Below are 14,325 nucleotides of genomic sequence, written 5' to 3'. Positions count from 1 at the left end.
TGACACTGCAGCGCACGGTCCCGTCCTCTGCCCGGGGGATGTTGATGGCGGCCCAGGGGGAAGGGGGCAGACTCACCTGGGGCTGAGGTAAGACCACCCCTCACACACACACTTGCGCTCAACGTACATGACACCCCCGCACACTTTGGACAGAGCACAAAGGCAGCTTCTGTAGGTGTAACATTGACTTTAATAACCAAAGGAGTTCATGCACGTGCCCTAGCCCCTAAAACTCATCTGTGCCCTGCACCCGTGCCAACTTACTCAGTGTCTAATTGTTTGGCCTTACGGGCCCTTTGACTACGTCTATGTGGTTCCCCAGACGGTACAGCAGAACTGGAGGTGGACTCCTGTGATTCCTGCCCTCTGACACTGGATCCCTTTGGCGGCCGTTTCATGGGGCGTCCTGGCCTAGATGGGCCAGGCTGCGGCCCGGGCGACTGGGATGGCGAGCTGCCAGCCTGTCCTGCCCGTTGCCCACCCGATGCACCTGGGACGGAAGGGGGGGAGTCCGAGGTGTCGCGGTGTACCGGGACCTCCCCTACAGAGGGAGCCGGGACGGACCACACCATCTCCTCCTCCCTCGGGGTGCCCGATGGCCCCCAGGCCTCTACATGGGTGGGGGATGCGAACGGACTGGCCATCCGACGCCCCCCCCGACATCTGGTGCTGCCAGTCCTGGAGGCCCGTGCTGGTATCGACAGGGGTCTGCAGGTTTGCAGCCATGGAGCCCAGGGGGTTGGCAAACCCTGTCTGTGACAGTGCGACGCCGGCTCGCACATGGCCACTGGCGCCGATGCCCTCAGCGATGGCCTGCAGAGACTGGGCCATGGCCTGCTGAGACTGGGCCATGGCCTGCAGAGACTGGGCTATGGCGTTGAGCGCCTCTGCCATCTGGCGCTGGCACTGGCTCATGGCCTCCTGTGAGAGGGCAGCCATTTCCTGGGCCACAGACGGCGCCTGCACGGAAGGCCCCAGGCCTCGCAAACCGTTCCCCATGTCTGACACCGTCGCACCCATTGCCTCCACCGCGGACGCCACCCGTGCGGTGTCAGCCTGGGTGGCACGCATGACCGGCACCACTCCCAGCTCCTGGACGCGGGTGGACTCCTCCACCTGCGACCGCAGCCGCCGCAAGCCGCCCGTCACCCTCTTCGCTCGTCTCCGGGTCGGTGGTTGCATCGGATCTATGTGTGGGTGTGGTAACTGCAGGAACCCAGGATCCATCTGGGCGGCAGATGTTCGCTTGGGCTGGGCTGCCCTCCGACCGCCCGGTCCCTCTGCTGCTCCTACCTCCACCTGCTGTACCGGGACGGCTGTGTTGTGCGCACCAGTGAGTGTACCAGACGCCTCATCACTAAAGTGCCCAACCGTGGTGAGTGTTTCTGCGATGGTGGAGGGTGTTGGTGACAGCAGTGGCATTGTGTCGTGCTCTTCGTCCCACTCTGAGTCCATGGCACTTTGGGGTGGGGGTTCGTCTCCACCCATCCACTCTGAGTCACTGTCCGGTATTTCGTCTTCCTGGGTAGTGCTGTCCCGGGTAGTGCTGTCCCGGGTAGGGGTGTCCTGGGTAGTGCTGTCCCAGGTAGGGGTGTCCTGGGTAGTGCTGTCCCGGGTAGGGGTGTCCTGGGTAGTGGTGTCCTGGGTAGTGGTGTCCTGGGTAGGGGTGTCCTGGGTAGCGCTGTCCCGGGTAGTGGTGTCCCGGGTAGTGGTGTCCTGGGTAGTGGTGCCCTGGGTAGTGGTGTCCTGGGTAGTGGTGTCCTGGCTCGGATGTGACGGGGGCCTGTGGCTGCCCCCCTCATCGCTGGGTGGTCGCTCCCGCACGTGACGGGGGTGTCGTCTCCCTGTTGCTCCAGGTCTCTCCGTCTCCCGTGGTGTGCGAGGGGCATCCTGCGGGCGTCGCATGCTGGAGGGTGCGGGTCTCTCCGTCTCCTGTGGTCTCCGAGGGGCTTCCTGCGGGCGGTGTGCATCTGCAGGGATGGGTGCCTGGACGTTTGGTCCTGCGATACACAATGAAGCATGCATGGTTAGACATCAGGCAGTGATCAGGTGATACGGGGGAGGGGGTTATAGGGGAGGGGGGATATGGGGACGGGCTGTCGGTGGCTTACTCGCTAGTACGCCCCCGACATCTGCATCAGCAACCTCCCGGTCCTCAGGTCCGCCAGCAAGGTCCAGGGCCCTTTCCTCGTGTACGGTCAGTGGCCTCTCATCAGCGGGCCCTCCTCCAGTCCTCACATGCTCCCTATTGTTGTGTGCGCGCTTCTCCTGTGGGGGGGGGGACGGGGGGTGGGGGGGGGGGACGGGGGGGCAGGGGTAAAAGGCAACAGTGTTAGGCAGGTATATGAATGCACGCCATCGGTTGCGCGTGCATTGCAGAGGTTAAGGTTAGGGCTGGATTCACTTGGGGATATGGGGGATAGGGGGGATATGGGGGATATGGGAGGGGGGATATGGGGATATGGGGGAGGGGGGTATATGGGGGACATGGGGGATATGGGGGAGGGGGGATATGGGGGATATGGGGGATATGGGGAGGGGGGATATGGGGGAGGGGGGATATGGGGGAGGGGGGGATATGGGGAGGGGGGGATATGAGGGAGGCTCACCCTGCCTGCTCTGACGAGGTCGTTCACCTTCTTGTGGCACTGGGTGCCTGTCCGTGGTGTCAGGGCCACAGCGGTGACGGCCTCTGCCGCTTCCCTCCACAGACGCCGGCTGTGGCGTGGGGCAACTCTGCGGCCGTGCCCGGGATACAGGGCGTCCCTCCTCTGCTCCACCGCGTCCAGGAGCGCCTCCACATCCCGTGACTCGAACCTCGGGGCTGAGCGGCGACCAGCCATCCAGTCGGGTGTTGCGGTCGGGTGTTGCGGTCGGGTGGGGGGAGCAGCGCGGCCTTATGAGCCGTCACGCCGTGCAGCGCGTATGACGCTGCACGGCGTGAACCACTGCGCAAGCGCGGATCCCGTTACGTCTCTGCTAGCCCATTTCGGGCCGGAGACTATCGACCCATTTTTCCGACGTGACGCAAGTCGGATTTGCGCCGTTTTTTTGCGCCGATCGGCGGACTTTCCGCCGATAACGGAGAATTTCGCCCGTGATCAGGGGCGAGATTCTCCAACCCCCCCGCCGGGTCGGAGAATCGCCGGGGGCTGGCGTGAATCCCGCCCCCGCCGGTTGCCGAATTCTCCGGCACCAGATATTCGGCGGGGGCGGGAATCTCGCCGCGCTGATTGGCGCCCCCCCCCCCCCCGCGATTCTCCGGCCCGAACGGGCCGAAGTCCCGCTGCTAAAATGCCTGTCCCGCCGGCGTAGATTAAACCACCTACCTTACTGGCGGGACAAGGCGGCGCGGGCGGGCTCCGGGGTCCTGGGGGGGGGGGCGCAGGGCGATCTGGCACCGGAGGGTGCCCCACGGTGGCCTGGCCCGCGATCGGGGCCCACCGATCTACAGGCGGGTCTGCACTCTTTTCCTTCCGCCTTCGCCACGGTCTCCACCATGGCGGTGGCGGAAGAGACTCTCTCCACTGCGCATGCGCGGGAATGCCATCAGCGCCCGCTAACGCTCCTGCGCATGCGCCGCCCGGAGATGTCATTTCCGCGCCAGCCTGCGGGGCACCAAAGGCCTTTTCCGCCAGCTGGCGGGGCGGAAATTTGTCCGGCGCCGACCTAGCCCCTTAAGGTTGGGGCTCGGCCCCCCAAGATGCGGACCATTCCGCACTTTTGGGGCGGCGCGATGCCCAACTGATTTGCGCCGCTTTGGGCGGCAGTCGGCGGACATCGCGCCGATACTGGAGAATTTTGCCCCAGGTGTTGAAGAATCATGGGCGGGATTCTCCCCTACCCGGCGGGGCGGGTGTCCCGGCGCCGAGGAGTGGCGTGAACCACTCCGGCGTCGGGCCGCCCCAAAGGTGTGGAATCCTCCGCACCTTCAGGGGCTAGGCCCGCCCTGGAGTGGTTTGCGCCACGCCGGCGGCGGGGAAGGAGCTTGGCGCCACGCCAACCGGCGCCGAACGGCCTCCGCCGGCTGGCGCGAGTTGGCGAATGCGCGGGAGTGCCAGCGTGTGCTGGCGTCATCCCGACGCATGTGCGGGAGGGTTCGTCTCCGCATTGGCCATCGCGGAGGACCACAGCGGCCGATGCAGAGGAATAGAGTGCCCCCACGGCACAGGGCAGCACGCGGATCCATGGGCCCCGATTGCGGGCCAGGCCACCGTGGGGGCACCTCTCAGGGCCAGAACCCCCCGCACCCCCCCATGAACCCCGGAGGCCGCCCGCGCCGCCAGGTCCCGCCGGTAAGGACCTACTCCAATTTACGTCGGTGGGACTGGCAAAAAACGGGCGGAACTTCGGCCCATCACCAGAGAATTCGGGCAGACCCGGGGCCCATTGAGCCGCACCGGTCCCCGCCATTCTCCGAGGCCGGAGAATTCGGAGGACGGTGGGGGCGGGATTCACTCCGGCAATTCTCCGACCCGCCGGGGGGTCGGAGAAACCCGCCCCATGTCTTATTTCTTTCCTACTTAATCTAGAAATGGCACGTTGCAACATTAGTAAATAGCCTGTAAGTATCTTTCATGATCTCGGGATGTTCCAAAATAATTTATTACCAGAAAACTATTGTTTACAGAATCACAGAGTTGTTACAGTGCAGAAAGAGGCCATTCAGACCATTGTGTCTGCACCACTCTCTGAATGAGAAATTCACTTTGTGCCATTCGCCTGCCTTCTCCCTGTAATCTTGCACATTTTTCCTTTCCAGATAACAGTCTAATTCCCTTTTGAATGCTTTGATTGAACCTGCCGCCCCCACACTCTCCGGCAGTGCAATCCAGAGCTTAATCACTCACTGTATTAAAAGGTTTTTGTCTCGTATCGCTTTTGCTTCTTTTGCCATTTACTTTAAATCTGTGCCCTCTCATGAATGGGAAGTGTGTCTCCCTATTTACTTTGCCCAGAATCCTCATGAATTTGAATACTTCTTTCAAATCTCCTCTCAGCCTTCTTTTCTCCAAGGAAAACAGTCTTAACTTCCCCAGTCTATCTGTATGACTGAAATTGTTCGTCACTGGAACTATTTTCGTGAATCCTTTTTGCACCATCTCAAAAGCCTTTACATACTTCCTAAAGTGCGGTGAGCAGAATTGGACACAATATTCCAGCTGAGGCTGAACTAATGGCCTATACAACTTCAACATAACCTCCTTGTTCCTGTGCTCTGCATCCCTATCTCAGTATCCCAGTGGGTCACTGTCTGTGCGGAGTTTGCACGTTCTCCCCGTGGCTGCGTGGGTTTCCTCCAGGTGCTCCAGTTTCCTCCCACAGTCCAAAGATGTGCAGCTTAGGTGTATTGGCCATGCTAAATTGCCCTTAGTGTCCAAAAAGGTTAGGAGGGGTTATTGGGTTACGGGGTTAGGGTGGAAGTGAGGCCTTAAGTGGGTCGGTGCAGACTAGATGGGCCGAATGGCCTCCTTCTACACTGTATGTTCTATGGTCTATTAACAACGCATAGGATGTTGTATGCTTTATTCATTGCTTTCTCAACCTCTCCTGTCACCTTCAGTGACTTATGCACATATACACCCAAATCCCTCTGCTCCTGAACTCTTTGTTTTAAATTGTCTTTCCAAGTTTTTCCTGCAAAAAGAGTAACTCCACATCTTTCTGTATTGAACTTCATCTGCCACCTATCCTCCAATTCCGCCAATTTGTCTATGCCCTTTTGAAGTTCGACACTATCCTCTTCACAGTTCACAATGCTTCCACGTTTTCTATCACCTGCAAATTTTGAAATTGTGCCCTGCACACCAAGGTCTGCGTCATTAATATACATCGGGAAAAGGAGAGAGACAGAGGGTAGAATTTTCCCATATTTTTTCAGAGTTTCAAGTTCTGACTGAAACCTGGCACGTTGCTCTCCAGCTACATAGCTGAGATTTTAGTCCAGAGTTTGAGCCTCTCTGAAAAAATTAATTCAGGGGACGTAGTGGCAGGGGGGTGGGGGGGGGGGCAGCATCGGGGCACCCTGACCACCATCGGGAGCTCCTCCCCCAATACCATCAGCACCAGAGCTCTGATCCTCCCCACCACCACCATCAGCATTAAGGGTTCTCTCTGCCCCTCCCCCTACAACCATCAACATTGGGGGTTCCTCTCCACCTCCTCTCCCCCATCACCATTGGGGTTCTCACCCCTCACCCCCTCCAACCCCCCTGCCCCCCCCCCCCCCTTCCCCCCTCCCCGCCCACACCACAAGCATCAGTGTTCTCAACTCCCCACCACAAGCATCAGATTCGGGGGGCTTTGCACCCCCAACAAATATAACACAAACCCCACCCTCGATGGGGCTCCCCAATGGGTCCGCCCCTTGCACTGCCCCCTAGCATTGGTTGGCACTGTCAAGTTGGTGCTGCCAGGTTGGCACTGTTGGTCAGTGTCAGGGTACTGCCGGGGCATGTCCCTCGCCCCTTTGCCCTAAAGACTATGATAAGAGCATATAGTCAAGATTATCCACAAGACTGGGATAGATGGATTTTATTCTTATTATTCACTATTAGAGATGCTTCTCATGACTCAACGGGATTTAATCCTTTTAAATTAGTATTCAAACTAATTCAGAAACCACACTTCTGGATTATGTGACAAAATTCAGGGAAGGGTTGAACAGAGCATATGAGTTAGCTAAAGAACATTTGAAGATATCACAGCAGGTGATGAAGGCAGGAGCAGATAAGAGGGCAAAGGCTCGTAGTTTTGTTGCTGGGGAAAAGGTTTGTTGCCAGTATCAAGCAACCATTAAAGGCCCAGATTTTGTGGGCCTTCCGAAATTGAAAATAATTATTTGATAAGAACTGCAGAGAAGAAATATCCAGAGATTATGTAATGGAAATATGTTTTTAAAATACTAAAAGGGAGGATAACCAAAAAAGAATTGTTTGTATTGAGGAATCAGGAAAAGGAGTTAAAGATCGAAGATTCTGAAATTGACTTTCCTCAAATTGAATTGGACACTGAGGAAGTGCTCAAAAATCTAAATGAAATACTAAGTTACCTTCCAGGCCAGAATCAAAGTCATTTGAAAGAGCTATTGCAATCATGTAAAGCTATCTGTGGGAATAAACTGGGGAAAACAAATGTAGCTATACATTTGTTCCAATATTCTGTTCCAATAAGGCAACATCCTGATAGGTTGAATCCAATAAAATCAAAAGTGCAAAAATAAATTGTATTTATGCTCCAGAATGACATCATAGAGTTAAGGAGCAGCAACTGGAGTTCACCTATTGTGATAGTACCAAAACCAGATGGAACGCAAAGACTGTGTGGGCTATCAAAAAGTGAATACAGTGACGAAAGTTGATTCATATCTTATTCCATGTTTGTAAGACTGCATTGGGAAAGTGGGGCAATCAAAGTTTATCACAAAGATTGACTTGCTGAGAAGATTATGGCAAGTACCCCCATTGGAAAGGGCAAAGAGATTCCAGCTTTTGTAACACCAGATGGGCTTTATCAGTTCAAAGTTATGCCATTTGGTATGAAAAATGCACCAGCAACATTTCAAAGGTGGCGAACAAGGTTGTTACTGGACTGAGTCACTGTACTGTTTATATTAATGAATTGGCGGATTTCATCCAAACATGGGAGGAGCATCTACAACATCTGAAAGAACCTGTTCGTTGACTGCAAGAAGCTAATTTGCTTCCTTTTCTTGGTGAACTTGGCTAAGAGTGAATTTGCGGAAGCACAAGTTACATATTTAGGTCATTCTTTTGGACAGGGTCAAGTGGCCCCATGGGATGTAAAAATAAAAGCTATTGCAAAATTCCCAGTACTTTCATCGAAAAGAGAAGTTTTGAGATTTCTGCACATGAATGGCCTTTATCGAAAGCTTGTGCCAAATTTTAGCAGTGTGGTTTCTCCATTGCCAGAACCATTAAAAAGAAACAAAAAATTCCACTAGACATCTGGGGCGTCATTCTCCGACCCTCCGCTGCCGCGGAGAATGTTACGGGTCTGCGCAAGGCAGCCGATTTTCGGCCTGCCGATATTCTCCCTTCCGGATGGGCCGAAGTCCCGTCGACGTGATGACCGTTCACATCGACGTAAATTAAACCTCCTTTTCATCGGCGTGACCCTGTGCTCCAGGTTCACGCCGACCAGCGTGGAGGTGAGTGACGGCCTGGGGAGTTGGCTCTGGGCAGGCGATGGCGTGGCCGCACTCTGAATGCGTGAGGAGAGGTGTGTCTCGGGTTGTGTGTGTGTGTGTGCGGCGAGGGGGGAGGGGGGGGTGGTTAGAGTAGGCTGGGCTCCGGGGGAGTGCCGGGAGGGGGTCCGTGCCGGGGAGGGGGATGGGGGTGTCCGTGCCGGGGTGGAGGTTGGGGGGGGGTCCATGCCGGGGTGGAGGTTGGGGGGGGGGGTCCGTGCCGGGGTGGAGGTGGGGGGGGGGGGTCCGTGCTGGGGAGGGGGATGGGGGTGTCCGTGCCGGGGTGGAGGTTGGGGGGGGGGGTCCGTACCGGGGAGGGGGATGGGGGTGTCCATGCCGGGTGTGGAGGTTGGGGGGGGGTCCGTGCCGGGGAGGGGGATGGGGGTGTCCGTGCCGGGGTGGAAGTTGGGGGGGGGTCCGTGCCGGGGAGGGGGATGGGGGTGTCTGTGCCGGGGTGGAGGTTGGGGGGGGAGTCCGTGCCGGGGAGGGGGATGGGGGTGTCCGTGCCGGGGTGGAGGTTGGGGGGGGGTCCGTGCCGGGGTGGAGGTTGGGGGGGGGGTCCGTGCCGGGGAGGGTTATGGGGGTGTCTGTGCCGGGGTGGAGGTTGGGGGGGGGTCCGTGCCGGGGTGGAGGTTGGGGGGGGTGGGTCCGTGCCGGGGAGGGGGATGGGGGTGTCCGTGCCGGGGTGGAGGTTGGGGGGGGGGTCCGTGCCGGGGAGGGGGATGGGGGTGTCCGTGCCGGGGTGGAGGTTGTGGGGGGGTGTCCGTGCCGGGGTGGAGGTTGGGGGGGGGGTGTCCGTGCCGGGGTGGAGGTTGGGGGGGGGGTCCGTGCCGGGGTGGAGGTTGGGGGGGGGATCCGTGCCGGTGTGGAGGTTGGGGGGGGGGTCCCTGCTGGGGAGGGGGATGGGAGGGCAAGTGAGTTGGTCCACCTGGCCAGGTGCCAGCCTCCAACAGTTGGACCCATGCGGTCCATGCCACCTGGCTGGGGGGAGGAGGGGATATGGGCAATGATGACATGTCGTCGTTCCCCTCCCCCCCACCAGGCCGTCATGTTTTCAGATCATCCAGCGATGCTGGCCGCCGTGGCGGCAGCCGCTCATGTCTATGTGCCCTGGATGAGGAGGAGGAGGAGGAGCGTGCCAGAGAGGCGGCGCAGGCTGCTGCAGAGGGGCAGGCGGCAGCCGCCCAGGCTGGAGAGACACCCGACCGACAGGACGAGGAGGGGGAGGAGGACGTCGCGGCCCCACGGCAACGGAGGCACCCGAGGGCGCCCCGTGTGTACCGGCCCAGGCAGTCATACCAGGACCTCACGGACCGGGAATGCAGGAGGAGACTCCGGGTGAGCCGGGAAACCGTGGCACACATCTGCCACCTGCTGGCACACCTGTCACCGCGTGGCACTGGCGGGGGACACCCTCTCCCCGTGTCCGTCAAGGTTACGGTGGCCCTGAACTTTTATGCAACGGGGTCATTCCAGGCACCGAGTGGGGACCTGTCAGGCATATCGCAGACATCGGTGCACCGGTGCATCCGGGCAGTGACAGATGCCCTATATGCCATGGCGCACCACTACATCCGCTTCCCCGTGGACCTGGCCAGCCAAGATGCCCGGGCCGTGGGCTTCTCTGCCGTGGCCGGGTTCCCAATGGTCCAGGGCGCGATCGATGGGATGCACGTCGCCGTGAGGCCACCTGCAGATAACAGGGCCGTGTTCACTAATAGGAAGGGGACCTATTCGATGAACGTACAGGTGGTCTGCGACCACCGCATGATGATCCTGCACGTCTGCGCCCGTCACCCAGGCAGTGTACACGACTCATTCGTGTTGTCGCGGTCATCCATCCCCGGCATGAACGAGGGACGCCATCCCCGGCTGAGGGGCTGGTTGCTGGGCGACAGGGGCTACCCATTGCGATCATGGCTGATGACGCCTGTACGGAGGCCACGCAATGAGGCGGAGAAACCGCTACAATGATGCCCATGTAGCGACAAGGGGAGTGATAGAGAGGTGCTTTGGCGTGCTGAAGATACGTTTCAGGTGCCTGGACCTCTCTGGGGGCGCCCTCCAGTATCGGTCAGATAGGGTCGGCCGCATCATTGTGGTGTGCTGCGTCCTGCACAACATAGCCCAACAGAGGGGCGATGTGCCGCAGGCAGAGGAGGGCGGAGTGGAGGAGCAGCAGGAAGAGGCGCAGTCCTCCCCAGATGAGGGGGATGGGGGTAATGGTCAGGGCAGACGGGGTAGACACAGGCGGGTGGCTGTCCACCGTTACCGGCTGGCCCAGCGGGCACGGGACAGACTGATAGACGCCCGCTTCACTGACTAGATGGGCGTGGGAATCGGATAGTATGGCCACAGACCGCACACCATGGCAACAGCCGACCACCCACACCCCCCACCCATCCACCCACCCAGCACCCTCACCCCCCTCCCCAACCCCACCCACCCCACCCGCATGCACACCACCCACCCGCCCCCATTGCCGATCCACCTGCGGCACAACGGGCCGGGCTCACACAGTTGTGGGTGGACGCGTGTCTATCGCAGGCCATGGAGGATGATGACAACCCGCCCTGCGGTGAGCTCCTGGCTCTACATCGTTGGACTATGTCTGATCCATGGCCACAGTACCACCATCCACCCGGACCATCCCTGCATGCGGCTGTGACACTGCAGCGCACGGTCCCGTCCTCTGCCCGGGGGATGTTGATGGCGGCCCAGGGGGCAGACTCACCTGGGGCTGAAGTAAGACCACCCCTCACACACACACTTGCGCTCAACGTACATGACACCCCCAAACACTTTGGACAGAGCACAAAGGCACAAAGGCAGCTTCTGTAGGTGTAACATTGACTTTAATAACCAAAGGAGTTCATGCACGTGCCCTAGCCCCTAAAACTGGATCCCTTTGGCGGCCGTTTCCTGGGGCGTCCTGGCCTAGATGGACCAGGCTGCGGCCCGGGCGACTGGGATGGCGAGCTGCCAGCCTGTCCTGCCCATTGCCCACCCGATGCACCTGAGACGGAAGGGGGGGAGTCCGTGGTGTCGCGGTGTACTGGGGCCTCCCCTACAGAGGGAGCCGGGGCGGACCACACCACCTCCTCCTCCCTCGGGGTGCCCGATGGCCCCCAGGCCTCTACATGGGTGGGGGATGCGAACGGACTGGCCATCCGACGCCCCCCCGACATCTGGCGCTGCCAGTCCTGGAGGCGCGTGCTGGTATCGACAGGGGTCTGCAGGTTTGCAGCCATGGAGCCCAGGGGGTTGGCAAACCCTGTCTGTGACAGTGCGACGCCGGCTCGCACATGGCCACTGGCGCCGATGCCCTCAGCGATGGCCTGCAGAGACTGGGCCATGGCCTGCAGAGACTGGGCCATGGCCTGCTGAGACTGGGCTATGGCGTTGAGCGCCTCTGCCATCTGGCGCTGGCACTGGCTCATGGCCTCCTGTGAGAGGGCAGCCATTTCCTGGGCCACAGACGCCGCCTGCACGGAAAGCCCCAGGCCTCGCAAACCGTTCCCCATGTCTGACACCGTCGCACCCATTGCCTCCACCGCAGACGCCACCCGTGCGGTGTCGGCCTGGGTGGCACGCATGACCGGCACCACTTCCAGCTCCTGGACGCGGGTGGACTCCTCCACCTGCGACCGTAGCCGTCGCAAGCCGCCCGTCACCCCCCTTCGCTCGTCTCCGGGTCGGTGGTTGCATCGGATCTATGTGTGGGTGTGGTAACTCCAAGAACCCGGGATCCATCTGGGCGGCAGATGTTCGCTTGGGCTGGGCTGCCCTCCGACCGCCAGCCCCTCTGCTGCTCCTACCTCCACCTGCTGTACCGGGACGGCTGTGTTGTGCGCACCAGTGAGTGTACCAGACGCCTCATCACTAAAGTGCCCAACCGAGGTGAGTGTTTTTGCGATGGTGGAGGGTGTTGGTGACAGCAGTGGCGTTGTGTCGTGCTCTTCGTCCCACTCTGAGTCCATGGCACTTTGGGGGTGGGGGTTCGTCACTGTCCGGTATTTCGTCTTCCTGGGTAGTGCTGTCCCGGGTAGTGGTGTCCCGGGTAGTGGTGTCCCGGGTAGTGGTGTCCCGGGTAGTGGTGTCCTGGGTAGTGGTGTCCTGGGTAGTGGTGTCCTGGGTAGTGGTGACCTGGGTAGTGGTGTCCTGGCTCGGATGTGACGGGGGCCTGTGGCTGCCCCCCTCATCGCTGGGTGGTCGCTCCCGCACGTGACGGGGGTGTCGTCTCCCTGTTGCTCCAGGTCTCTCCGTCTCCCGTGGTGTGCGAGGGGCATCCTGCGGGCGTCGCATGCTGGAGGGTGCGGGCCTCTCCGTCTCCTGTGGTCTCCGAGGGGCATCCTGCGGGCGTCGCATGCCGGAGGGTGCGGGCCTCTCCGTCTCCCGTGGCCTCCGAGGGGCATCCTGCGGGCGTCGCATGCCGGAGGGTCTGGGTCTCTCCGTCTCCCGTGGCCTCCGAGGGGCATCCTGCGGGCGGTCTGCATCTGCGGGGATGGGTGCCTGGACGTTTGGTTCTGCGATACACAATGAAGCATGCATGGTGAGACATCAGGCAGTGATCAGGTGATACGGGGGAGGGGGATATAGGGGAGGGGAGATATGGGGACGGGCTGTCGGTGGCTCACTTGCTACTACGCCCCCGACCTCTGCATCAGCAACCTCCCGGTCCTCAGGTCCACCAGCCAGTTCCAGGGCCCTTTCCTCGTGTACGGTCAGTGGCCTCTCATCAGCGGGCCCTCCTCCAGTCCTCACATGCTCCCTATTGTTGTGTGCACGCTTCTCCTGTGGGGGGGGGGGGGGGCAGGGGTAAAAGGCAACACTGTTAGCCAGGTATATGAATGCACGCCATCGGTTACGCGTGCATTGCAGAGGTTAAGGTTAGGGCTGAATTCACTTGGGGATATGGGGGAGGGGGGGATATGGGGGAGGGGGGGGGATTTGGGGGATATGGGGGAGGGGGGATATGGGGGAGGGGGGGATATGGGGGAGGGGGGGATATGGGGGGAGGGGGGATATGGGGGAGGGGGGATATGGGGGAGGGGGATATGGGGGAGGGGGGATATGGGGGAGGGGGGATATGGGGGGAGGGGGGGATATGGGGGAGGGGGGATATGGGGGAGGGGAGGATATGGGGGAGGGGGGATATAGGGGGAGGGGGGATATGGGGGGACGGGGATATGGGGGAGGGGGGATATGGGGGAGGGGGGATATGGGGAGGCGGGGATATGGGGGAGGTGGGGATATGGGGGAGGCTCACCCTGCCTTCTCTGACGAGGTTGTTCACCTTGTGGCACTGGGTGCCTGTCCGTGGTGTCAGGGCCACAGCGGTGACGGCCTCTGCCACTTCCCTCCACAGACGCCGGCTGTGGCGTGGGGCAACTCTGCGGCCGTGCCCGGGATACAGGGCGTCCCTCCTCTGCTCCACCGCGTCCAGGAGCGCCTCCACATCGCGTGACTCGAACCTCGGGGCTGAGCAGCGGCCAGCCATCCAGTCGGGTGTTGCGGTAGGGTGTTCCGGTCGGGTAGGGGAGCAGCGCGGCCTTATGAGCCGTCACGCCGTGCGGCGCGTATGACGCTGCACGGCGTGAACCACTGCGCAAGCGCGGATCCCGTTACGTCGCTGCTAGTCCATTTCGGGCCGAAGACTATCGACCCATTTTTCCGACGTGACGCAAGTCAGATTTGCGCCGTTTTTTGCGCCGATCGGCAGACTTTCCGCCGATAACGGAGAATTTCGCCCCAGATTGCCAAAATGCATTCAAAATATTAAAAAACTGTGTTCACCACGGTGCCAATTTTAGCAGCACCTAGTTATGCCAAGCAGTTTAATTTGGCTATTGATACAAGCAATGTGGGTATTGGTGCTGTGTTGCTGCAAGAAAACAACACAGGTATTAAAAAGCCTGTGGGGTATTTTACAAAGAAGCTAAATAATCTTCAACAAAAATACTCCACCATCGAAAAAGGAATGCCAATAGCATTGCAACATTTTGAAATTTATGTTGTGACCAATTCATCAGAAACAGTTGTTTAAACTGACCATAATCCACTGAAGTTTTAAAAATGTTTTGAGACTAGAATGCTAGACTTTTTAGATATAGATTGTT

This window comes from Scyliorhinus torazame, chromosome 11 (assembly GCF_047496885.1).
Source record: "Scyliorhinus torazame isolate Kashiwa2021f chromosome 11, sScyTor2.1, whole genome shotgun sequence".
NCBI lineage: Eukaryota > Metazoa > Chordata > Chondrichthyes > Carcharhiniformes > Scyliorhinidae > Scyliorhinus > Scyliorhinus torazame.
This window is presented reverse-complemented; position numbering follows the sequence as displayed.